Here is a 12,206-nt window from a genome sequence, read left to right on the forward strand (position 1 = left end):
GTAAATAGCAGTCAAGAATGGCCTCACCTCATCTTCCTGGCAAGGTTCCTGGAGAACAGTTGTAATGCTTTCACCACACAAACCAACTTAGGCCAGGTAATTTGCAAGGACTGGGAGTCTTTTCAGAACCTTGTGCATGCATGCTGACTGGTCTAACAGTTCACTGCATTGCCAGGGCACTTCACAGTGACAGTTTTGGGGAAGTGTCATTGTTTATCCAGTTGCTCTCATTACATAGTGGATGTGCATTTTATTAGCTTCTTCATGTTTCATTTGCATAAACAGAACTTGGACAAAGAAAAGGTTTGATTACTTCTGTGTGTTTATGATCTGGATTAAGTTAAGTGTTTTTCAAATTAAGCTTTGATTTCCAAAAAAACTTGATTTCCTAAGCAGATGGCAGGAAATCAATGTAAATATTGTGTTCACTTCTGAACAATTCCTTTTGAGATTAAATGGCATGAAAAGAAGACTTCTCATTAGCCTACACTCCTTTATTAAAAACAAATCCTGTTAGCATCTCAGCCTGTTCACTTTCCACTGCTAGTCCTGTGGTCATTGATAGGGATTTAGCAGCAGGACCTACCAAGGGTTTTCTTTCCATTCCCTGCAAGGATGGCAAATGCTAGCAATAAGTCCGGTGTCCCTTTGAGTGTTCGTCCAACACAATCCGACACTGAAATTTTTTCCGGCTTTATTTATCCTTTGGAGTAACTTCAGAAAATAGGAACTGATTTTTCTGTCTCCTCCTTTTCCATATGAGTATTTGTATTCTGTTTTAAGGTAATTAAAGATAATACTATTAGGGTAACTGAGTTTTGGTGACTGAGCACATCCATACCATTTTTATTACATGGGAATGCCAGGCTTTTATTGATATTTTGAGAATTACGTTTGATTGTTTTAGTTTATGCTGAGTTTTTTTTTAATTTAAAGTGAAATGCGTTGGTGTTCTGGTTTTTCAAACCAACAATTTTGAGGGTGTGTCAGTTTGATGCAGTCTGTTTCTCTATGAATCCTAAATTGGTGTGATTTCTGATCCGGCTTGTTCTGTTTAATATACAAAATCTGGCCTGAGATTTAGGGCTATAGCTTTGTATGTGGAGTTTACTATCTATCCCTAAGAAATTCACTATGTCTTGGTTTCATCCAATAGAAAGGTTTGGTGACTTTAATGTCAGAATATCAAACTTTGGCCAGCAACTATCAAGGTCGAATTCCCTGGAATTTGTTGGAAAGAGTACCATACCCTTGATTGTGATGGGGGAGTACTTGATCTGTTGTTGCAGCTTTGGAAGCAGATGTAAGGGACACCGCCCCCCTGTTCAGAATGGAAATAATTTCTTTGCGTGATCTCTCACACTTGGCCCTATTTCTTACAATGTTAGTTGCTGATCAATGTGTGTACCTTTTGACTTCAACATCAGTTAAAATAATGCAAAACATTTCTTGTATGATATGTTATTCCTAATGATCCCTCAAACTTGGTGGTATTTTAATGAGTGCTGAATTTAATTGAGTTAACTTTCATTAATTTTTTCTATTGCAGTGCGTAAAGGTTGCTATAAAGGACAAACAAGTGAAGTACTTCATACATTATAGTGGCTGGAATAAAAAGTAAGTATTAAATATGAAAAATTGACAATCTTAGACACTGTGCATGAGTGAGGCGGGTATTGTCCAGATGCTTTAGGAGAAGCTAGAATTTTGAGAGTTTGAGATCAATGGAATTAAATGAAAAGTACTTTTGCAACACATCGGTAACATAAATGGTTGGAGTAATCTATCAAAATAGTTCCAAAGAATGAAAACCACTGATGGTATTTTAATTGTAGTTAGAGGCCATGTGAGGGGAGAATTTTAGTTGCATAGCTATTTTTACTCACTAGTTGACAAAAAATGGGATTCAATTTGTTTTATCATATTAATGGTACACTGTGAAAACACCAAATGTCTTTGTAACCTTGAAGTATAAATGCTGCAATCAGTCCTGCCCCTCCATTTAAGGATAAACACTATTCAGGCTTTCAGTGTTCTGCTGTGGCTCTGCGTGTGACTGAGCAGGCTGACTTTGGACCCACTGCTCCTCTTCATATCAGAGAAGACATCCCATGAGATGGTGGAATCTGGAGTACAGGATTTGCTTCCTTTTATTTCCTTCTGTGCCGTCACTCTACTTCATAAAGTCTTTGGAGCTTGACCCAGGATGCAGTTTGATGGACATGTTATCAGTGTTCTCAGCATTTTGTAGCAGGCCCTTCCTCCAAATCTTTGAAGGCAATGCTGCTATGCTTCAAGGGAAGTGTCTGAATGTCTTTGAAGTGTTTTCTTTGCTCTCCCTGCAGTATTGGCAATTTGAGAGTCGAGGAAAGACAATCCAGACACAGTGGCTAGTCCATCAAGGTCTTGTTTCAGGAGTTTTGCCTGAATGCTTGTGGACCTGGCATCCGGAAAGCCACAGTATGGAATTCTTTCATGGCTGGTGATTGACTGTGACCATAATGATTCGTGGATCAAGCTCAAATGGCGTACTGCTCCTGTTTTCTATGTTTCTCTAGGCAAGACAAAATTCTAGTTTTAAAATAAGTTATAAATTGAAGGAAGTTGATGTTGAACTGTAGGATGAGTTCCTGAAACTTTTACTTGTGCTGGAGGAAAGGCAAAGGTTTGAGAATTGATGTAGTTTCATTTCCTAACGTTGTTATATAAACACAAGCTGGAATTTTATGCACCCTTCTGCCTGGGGACGAGAAAGCAGACCGGTGGTAGGGGATGTAAAATCAGGTGGCAAGGTAAGGGTACTGTGCTTATGATGTACTTGTCTTTTTGGGATTTTTAGTGGTGTTGGAGCCACAGACAGGCTACTGTCTGCCACAGTTATGATTGGTCTTTTTTGGCTCCTCTGGCACATTTGTATTGTAATGTTTTTGCAGTCTGGGAAGGAATGTTGTGAATTTACCACGTTGTTTATCAACACCGTTGAGTATCATTGATCAGGTGAAAACAAATAGGCAGGCATGATTTCACTTGCCCATCACGTTTACAATGGGGTTGTCACTGAAACTGTATGATAACTTCTGTTTGAAGTTCTCACCTCTTGAAACATCCACATTTAAATCAAGCAGTCACCTGCCAAGCAAAGGATAACTTTTATCCATTGCATAATGTAATTTTTCATTTTGGTGATGGTAACTTATCATATGCGCTCTGTTCATTTCAGGCGGAAACAGCTGTATGTCCTCACTTGCTCAGGATCGTTCTCGATAGATCAAGCTGTTCAATTAAGCAGCTGTTCCCCAAACTGCACCAGCAAAATGTTTTACACTAATGACATTTTCTAAACTTCATTGATTTCTGTGATTATAGGTCAATGATTTAGTAAATGTTCATGTAAATTTCACTCTATAATTCCATTTGCAATTTACCATTAACATTCAACAGACTAAAACATAGCAATAGATGTGTTGAAAGTTCAACTGTTTGAGAGCTGAAAAGCCCATCAACAGAAGAGAAATGGAGCAATCGGATAAGCTAATTTAAGCAATTTCGAAAGATCCTTCTTAGCTGCTGCTTGGTGTAAATAGACTTAAGTCTGAGTCAGACAGAGTTTTAAAAGTACTGTCATGCTGCTGCCATGTTATGCTGGCCATGACGAATTATGTATGAATCACACCTGCTGTAAGTAGTCAAGGTTATAATGTGGAAATAGGACTTCAATGGCAGATGGCGGTCAGTGGTTATTTTAATATTTGAGCTGATGCTAAATGCTTGTGGGCAAAATACATGAGCAATGGGCATACGTAGTTTGCATCTTCTGGAACTGAAGATCGGTTGTGTTAATGTAAAACACTTGTGCACCTCCATATAATTATTTTGTTTAGAAATTCAGAATTTGTTATCAGAACTTAAAAACAGCAAGAATTTTTTAACAGCTCTTCAAACAAATAAGATCTGTCAGATATTCTTCTGACACTGTTTTGTCTCCCACTGTTTGTGATCTGGCCTCAAGATGGTCAGGTACTCCTTTGCAAAGAGGAGGAGGATGAAGTATGAGTAGCTTTTGAGTGATTAATGTGCTGATTTATTCCCTAGAAGAGGCTCCGGTTCTGTTCGTCTTTTGAAGAAAGAATGACACAGGAGACTTGAAGGGGATTTTTGCTAATTTGAAGTTCTTGGATGATAGCAGTATCTGGGGATTTGTTGAGCTTGGTGGGGCGGGGTGGGGGTGTTGGTGGCTTGGTGCTGAAGCAGGGTGTCATTGGAGTTCTGTATCAATGTTCTCTCTCTAAGCCACGTGGCTGTGCAGCAACCCGGAGGTTCCCCAACGGTTGGAGAACAATTTGGGTTATTCCATGTTTGCAACTGCATGCAGAATTTAAAGTGGCCAAGCACTAAAATTAATAGCTCCAATGCAATGGTTCCTCTAACCTTTATTTGTTCTTCATTCTTGACAACACTGTAATCATTTCTGTTGGAGGTGCACAGCTAGACTTTGACTAAGGACATGCTTGACCTTTGGGCATTGAAGTCTCTGAGGCATCTGTTGACCCACGTACTGTTAAGGCTCATGTGCAAAAGTTGCTTGGGTACTGTAAATATTTAAGGGTTGCAGCTATTGGAACTGCATCCTGGTAAGTCTTTACACCTCCAGAAAGAGAGAATGAATTTTGTCAAGATGAAAAGGACTGAAAGAAACTGATGCTCTTTGTATCAAGATGATAATACATTCTAATAAGGAGTTTATAGGTTGCAGTGCTTCAATTCCACCTTATATGGTGCATGTTTTGAATGGAAGCTTATAGCTTGCTCAAAGCAATCATGTTTTGACTGTTAAATTGACACAAATAGAAGTATGTAGGTTTATTTTTTTTAAAATGTTGACAGAAAATGACAGCTCTATTTTTCACTCTTGGAAGTATCATGTAAAGATATTGTGGTGCTTAACTCAATATTTTTAAACAATTATTATTTTACAAAAGAGACATGGATAAACTGCAAAAATTATTGCTGTTAGAAACATTTAGTCTTTAGCCATATTGCAACAATGTCTGCATTTTGCACTTACCTTAAAGATGTTTCTCTTATTTTATTACAAAGTTGATGCCTTGTCACAGTGCACGTGACGTTGCTTCCTTCAACATTAACCAATGTAAATGTCGGTATTTTGGAATAGATTTGAGTCCTGAAGATATGCTTTGTATACAACTATAGGTTAGGTTAATGAGAAAAAGTACCAAATATGTAATTCTTTATTGTTTCACCTATTTAAACAGCTTAGGTGTGTGGTACCTTCAAGATTGCAGGTATTGTAAAGACTAGTTAGAATTATTTTACTTAAGACTAAACTAAAATGTCATTGTTTTCCATGCTGCTTCACAGAACTATTTTCATTTTATTTGGTGCCTGAAACTCCATAAACCCGAAAGTTGGTTTTCGCAGAAAATGAACATTTGAAGAGATAGAGGTGTGAACTTGTTGGAAAATCTATAGCACAATTATTTAAAATAGATAAATATGGGGAGTATCTCTTAAATTGCTTCCAAATGTGAATATTGCATTGAGTCAGGCAGAATGTGTGAAATGGTCCCAATTCAGACCTTTTTATGCCAAGTCAGTGTGTCTTGTCTGTTGGGCATGATTTTGAACCTAACCTCTGAATTAGCAAGAAGAATGATTCAGACAGGCTACCCACATCTCATTGCTGGCTGGTTAGTGCACGTGTGCAGCCATCAGCTGAAATTAATACCTGGTCATGTGTGAGATCTGTCGTGGTCTTAATAGCCTGGCAATTCATGCTATCTGACTGAGGAATGGCTGTTTGGTTGAGAAAATTGCTAGATCTGTGACTCCTAAGTTCTGGCACCTTTGGGAAGGGAGAGAACAAGATTTTGCTCAGCTTGAAGCTGAATCAACATGAAAACTCTCTCTGGTTTAATGATGGTATTAATGCAGGTCATGTACTGTTTGACTCACTATAATGAGATGTCTCATAAGTTAATGTTAGTATGAATTTTTAAAGATTTTTGTGTGTATAGTTAAGGAGGGAGGCTGGCCTTGAGACTGACTTCTCTTTAATGCAGTGTCAGATTACAATTAATATTGTTAAATGATTCCGCTTATGGCTTTTCATTACCATAGAGTTCTTTATCTAATTTTGCCATCAAATTGAAATGTTTTATTCACTACAGCAATTCACTCTGGTAGAAATCAGTGAGTTTGCTTTAGGTAATTTGCCTTTAACTATCCACTAAAATCAGTGCTGTCACCGCAAATACTTGTATTTGCATACCACCATTTAATGTAGTAGAAAATCCTACACCATTTCTCAAGGTGAACACGGCAAGAGGTAAAATGATACAGCACAGAGCAAGACCATTTGACTTATGCCTGTACCAGGTAACTGAAAGAACTATTCCTTTATTCCCACTGTCCCCTGATTTCTCCACATAGACTTGCAAGTTCTTCCACATCCAGAATTTATCTAATTTCTCTTTGAAAGTCATTATTGAAACTGCTTCTGGCTTCCTTTCAGGCAGTGCATTCCAGATTGTAACAACTTTCAGGCTTTTTTAAAAAAAAGTTACTTTTGGTTATTCAACCTTAAAAGCAGAAAATGACGTGTATAACCATCGGCATGGTTATCATGATGAGTTTGGAAGGTTTCCTTTTTAAAAAGGCCTAGGAGAAATGTTAAGCGCAAAAAGAAAACATTTTAATTCATGTCCCGTTTTGACCTTCAGAATGTCCAGATATTAAAATTGACACATTACTTTTGCAAGTTATTACATTTGCGTGCATCGCACAAAGCAAGTCCCCACAAACAGCAGATGCTAATTGAGCAGTTCTCATTATTGATGACTTGTGTTTGAAGAATGAATGAATTTTGGTTGGCAAGCTGAACAATTCCTTGTCAAATGATGTTATTGTATCTATGGATGTCCACACGGAGCAGGGTCCGGTTTTAACCTGTGATGTGAAAGTCTGCAGAGGTGTGATGAAATGCTGGCTTGAAGATGTGTTCTAAACCGGGGTGGGCTTGAATCCCATTATTAGGGCAAGTGTACTGCTAACTGAGCCAAGCTGATACTGTGCATAATGTTTGTTTCCAAGACGGCACTTGATGTAGCCAGAAGGTTTCTAGGATGAAGCTTCCAAAATCTAAATGTACTAGTTTCATGAATTGTGATTTCAACCTGTAACCACAGTACAAAATCAAAAACCTGTTGGGCTTCAAATGCTGGAATTTGTACATGTGTCCTTGTATCCAAGAATTCATTTATTTTTACAATGATCTTATTGAATGGCAGATGACTGTTGCTCCTAGTTTGAGTCCACACGTTGTGAAATTTGCAATAATATTAATTTTTCGCCTTCAGTGGCTTTTTTACTTTATGATGGATAATATCTGGGATTTGGCTGTCTTGACCAAGTTTTCCACAGTGCACTGAGGTCACTTAATTCTGATTCTTCTTTAGTTTGCATTTATCTTCAATTGCCTTGCCTTGACGGTTTGTCAAGGTCCTGCACATATCAAAGTAAATACTATTTTATAGAACTTCTTGAACATACACAGGCCTTATACCCCTGCAGTTAGATTTTTTTCTTCAAATTTTTTTTTTGCTTATTAAAAACATTTGCATTCTGTTTCATTCCACTTGCTGGTAGAGAATCTCCTACTCGAACGTTCAATTCTCTGATAATTTTTAAAATGAGGAAATGCAGCACAAAAGAAAATAAATTGGCCCATTGTGCCATGGCAACTGTTTAATAGTTAGATATGCAATTGCTCTCTGCCATCCCTCTCTCCACCTACTCTTCCCAATAACCCTGCAAACTTTCCCCCATTCCCATTTTGAAAGTTACTATTTAATCTGTTTCTGCTATTTTGCTAGGCAACATGCAGCAGCTCTAACTTTACTTTGTTCTTTGTTACTTTAAATTTGCTTTCTAATTGACTGGTCTGCTATTAGAAACAGTTTCTCTTTGTACTGTATCAAAATCAGTCTTGAATTTAAATATTTCAGCAACTTGGGCTTAACCTTTTCCGCTCGAGAGATTATCTCAGCTTTTTCCTTTTGTCTTAAATTTATGATCTGTAGTCACGGACTCAAACACATGCTAGCATATTTTTGCTGTTTACTTTACTCAGTCCTAAATAACTTGTTGATCAATCCTGCCAGGTTTCCTCTTGCTCTCTTGACTATTATGCCTGTGCCAGCTTTTCTATTAAATTAACACCACTCCTTATCTCCTGTTTCAGTGAAAAAATACTGTGTCCCAAGTGTCAAGCAGTGGGATGAAAGATGCTGAGCTTCCATTGTCCTAAAATTGCACGTTGTGAGAATTGAGATTCTGCTTGGAATTGAACAGAACCAGGATTAATGTAGGCAAGCAGCCAGTGGCTTGATTATTTCTATACCAGATACAGGAGTGAGCTGAATGGGATGGCTTCACTCTTCCTGAGAAACTGCACAAAACCTTGACTTGACCTGTAGTGGCTTTCAATCAAACATGCTGCCCTGGACTGAGTCATGTTTAAGAAATATATTTGGGTAACATTGGTGGTTGTGTCTGCAGATGATATCACCAAATGAAAGTACAGTGAATAGAAAGTGTTTCAAGGTGAGGTTCTGTGGGTCATTAGATATAGTGGGGATTGGAATGAATATTAGGTACAGAAGATTTTAATCAGGCTCATGTCCAACATAGTGATAGTTAGGTATGGGGCATAGGATTGCTGCGGATGGAAGATTGACTGAGCATTGTGCAGTGAGGTGGTGAATTTGAGAGGATGAGGAAACGAGGGAGCTCTTGTCTGTAGCAGAAACGAGTGAATTCCTAGTGATGTGATTTGAATGTGCCAAGGAAAGTTGGAATATTCCTGCTTGCTGATAAGAGCTTGTAAATTGACTCATCCAGTTTCAGAAAGTTGGTGAATACTGGGCTTTGGGCTTCACTCACTGCTGAGTACGTTGAAAAACGAGAACTGCTGGAATAAACATATTGACTGGAACATTCTTGGGTAAATTATACTTGGAGATCCAAAATATGAATGCTTATAAAATGATGACCCTATTACAGACATTGTCTAACTTCTCTTATTTAAAAATATCACATTCTTGTGTATATTTTTCAAGCCTTGCATGCAAAACAGTCATTCTTTTGCGATATCTTGAGTTTGTTTCAGTTAAAATTGGTTACTTTGTTCTTTTTCTGTAACAGTAATGTGAAAACCATAAGGCTAAGCTTTGTGAACCTGTACTTCAAATTCTGTAACTGCTAATCTTGGGTGAGATGCTGATTGCCAGCATCAAAATGCCCTGCAGTTTAGGCATGATTAAACTTTCATTGGGTAGCTGAGTGACTTTGGCCACAGGTCAAACTGCTGAATTATTGATTTTTAAAGAATGGGAATGCAGTCATGTGCTTTTAGTCTGGAAAATTCCCTGCCTCTGATGTCTGCTCAGAGGCTTGCTTCTGTTATGAATACCAGCTCATTGTAAGAGTGAATCCACGTGTTCAACTAAAGTCTGGTGGTTTAAAGTGTTGCGCAACCCTCAGTTATATCATAAGGTCATGAGATATGCACTGTTGTGACTTGCTCAGGTCAATTAAAGGGCAGACTAGCTTGTTTTAATTTTTTTTATTGTGAACCATAATGAATGGATAATCCAGTCCTCCTCCCTCTGCTTTATAATAACCAAAACTTTGCAAAAAAAGTTCTTGTTTCTTCTATCATGGGTTATTAGTCACTGATTCTAGTGAACTATCTGTCTTGTTCTCTTAATTGCTTGAGCTGTGTTTTTTAGGTTTACTTGTTTCTACCCTATATTGTGTATAAGCTTTGAACATGTTACCGTTGTAATGCCTCAGTTTTTGTTGATCTTGTCTTGTCTTATTACTTTCTCTCTCGGTTTTTAGTTGGGATGAATGGGTTCCAGAGAGTCGAGTGCTGAAGTATGTGGACACAAACCTGCAAAAGCAGAAGGAACTACAAAAGGCTAATCAGTGAGTATAACTGAACAGGGCTGGTGAATGAAGAATTGCAACTGTCGGCTTTGTGTCTTGATACAGTATTTGCTGGGTTAAAGTTTTGCCTGCAGGAGAAGCAGGGGAAAGTTTTGGCAGAGGAAAATTGTGCGAACCTGTGTTATTTATGTTAGGCATAGTATTGGCTTTGTTTCCATCAGGGTATCAGCTTGTTAACAAATGCTTTTGTGCTGCTTTCTTTGTGGCTGAATAACAGTGAATTTATTATTCAGACTGATGCTTTGCACTGCAGTCTGATCAGTCTGCCCTCACAAGTTACAACAAGCAGCTAGTCTACTTTGCAAAGATGACCTGTTTCTTTTTCTCACAAATGAACATTTTAACATGATAAATGCATGCAAGAAAATGGAAATGTCTGCAAAATGTTCCAAGGTATTTTCATGCTGCTCAAATGGGCACTCCAGCTGTGTCACATGGGATTGATTCTCAGTGGCTTCAAGGATGACCTCTGTGCATTAATCGACCTCCACTGCTATCTTAGTAAAAGCTTATCTTGATGTTGAAATGTTTTTTACTAGCACTGCTTGTTCAGGAGTTCAGCATTGTGACTTTCTGACTGAGCACTGATTTACAGTTTGTCTCTCTTACTCCATCCTGATGTTCAAAAATCTTAAGATCTTGCTTTTTTAAAAAAAATGTCTGCGGTAAGTTTAATGTTCAGATGGGCTGCTTCTCTTGTTACAAATACCCCATAACTACTACTTATGTCAGGTAATAGTGCTGCCTTGAGAACAATTAGAGGCCAGTCAACCCCTCCCATTTTTAATAACTTTGTCATGCTTTGAACAGGTTGACTAATTTTTTTCTCCCCACTTGCCATAAACAGTACCTTAAGGGGGAAAAAGAAGTAGGCACATTTATATCGTGCTTTTTTAACCTCTGACCCACTGGTGGAGATGTTGAAACACTGGGTCCCATTTGCCCCCTATAGATGGATATGAAAGATCCCATGCATTATTTCAAAGCAGAGCACCAAATCTACCTCAGCCAATGTCGATAGAATTTCAGAAAGAACAGATTATTTTGATACGCATTATCACATCGTTAGTTGGACGTTTGCTATATACGAACTTGTCATGGATCCTATATTACGACAGTGCTGACATTTCAAAAGTAGTTCATTGAACGTTCAGCCCTTTTGGAATGTCTTGAGTATGAATGATGCTGTAAAATTGCGAGTGCTTTATTTTAAAGCGTTTTACAGCCCTCTTGAACTGCTATCCTTGATTATTGGAAATGTGTCAGTGAGATAAATTAGAAGCTAAATCATTTTCATGATGCTGATTATTGATCAAGAGTCTTGGGATATTTCACACCTGCCTGAGTGAGCAATCTCTGTTTAATGTTTCATCTGAAAGTCAGTATAGTGCTTCCTCAGCACTTAAAAGTTGCTAAAAAGAGCCATGAAGTCTGCATGAAAGGGTGTTAGAGGCAGGAACTATCACAACAAGAAGTATTTAGATAATTGCTTGAAGCACTATGGGATACAGAACTGCAGAACAAGTGCTGGAAAAAGAGATTGGAGTGGATAGGTGCCTGATGGCAGGCATGGATGTGATGGATTGAAGGGCCTTGTTCCATGCTGCCAAACTCGTTCTCTTGAAGCTTTTCCTATTGCAATCATAAAGACTGATGCACCAAAAAAAAATTTGGAAAGGAAGCAGCAATTTACATAAATTGGAGGCTGCTGTATGGCTGGCATGGAGATGCAGCAGGAAGTGCTAATTGTGTTAATTAGCTGATTAAATTCAAGACAGACAAGTTGGTTCTGATTGGTCAGGGAGTTGCCATGGCAATGCAACAGATTGACAGTCTCTATTCCATATAGTTCTGAGGAAGGTTCACCAGACCCAAAACGTTAACACTGATTTTTTTTTTCCTTCATAGATGCTGCCAGATCTGTTTTTGTTCTATTCCTCAGTACTGTGCTAGGAGTTTCTGAATGGAATATGCACTTAGGCCTTACACTACCCCCACGCCCTCCCCCCCCCCCCCCCCCCCCCCCCCCCCCCCACCTCCAACTCAGATGTGTATGTTTGTGACTGAGTCAAGGCTGACACTAGCATACTATAACAAAGCTCCAAATTTCTCCCACCTTTGAAAATTGACCTAGTTATTTGAAGTGATGAGTTGTTACTTTAGGACATACAACTTAT

The 12,206-nt window shown here is 38.4% G+C and overlaps 1 protein-coding gene across 3 annotated transcripts in view; it reads left to right on the forward strand.

Moving 5' to 3' along the window:
• Positions 1-1,553: 1,553 nt before the first annotated feature.
• The window catches only part of morf4l1 (mortality factor 4 like 1), a 43,741-nt gene continuing 33,088 nt past the window's right edge, over positions 1,554-12,206 (forward strand). For 2 of the 3 annotated variants that reach the window (XM_048615864.1, XM_020513737.2), the window contains exon 1: positions 9,928-10,008. The gene's annotated coding sequence lies outside the window, so the exon portion shown is untranslated. Of the gene's footprint in view, positions 1,618-9,921; positions 10,009-12,206 lie in introns of those variants that run through there. The other variant, XM_020513735.2, reaches the window with a different exon arrangement.

This window comes from Rhincodon typus, chromosome 33 (assembly GCF_021869965.1).
Source record: "Rhincodon typus isolate 14 chromosome 33, sRhiTyp1.1, whole genome shotgun sequence".
Lineage (NCBI taxonomy): Eukaryota > Metazoa > Chordata > Chondrichthyes > Orectolobiformes > Rhincodontidae > Rhincodon > Rhincodon typus.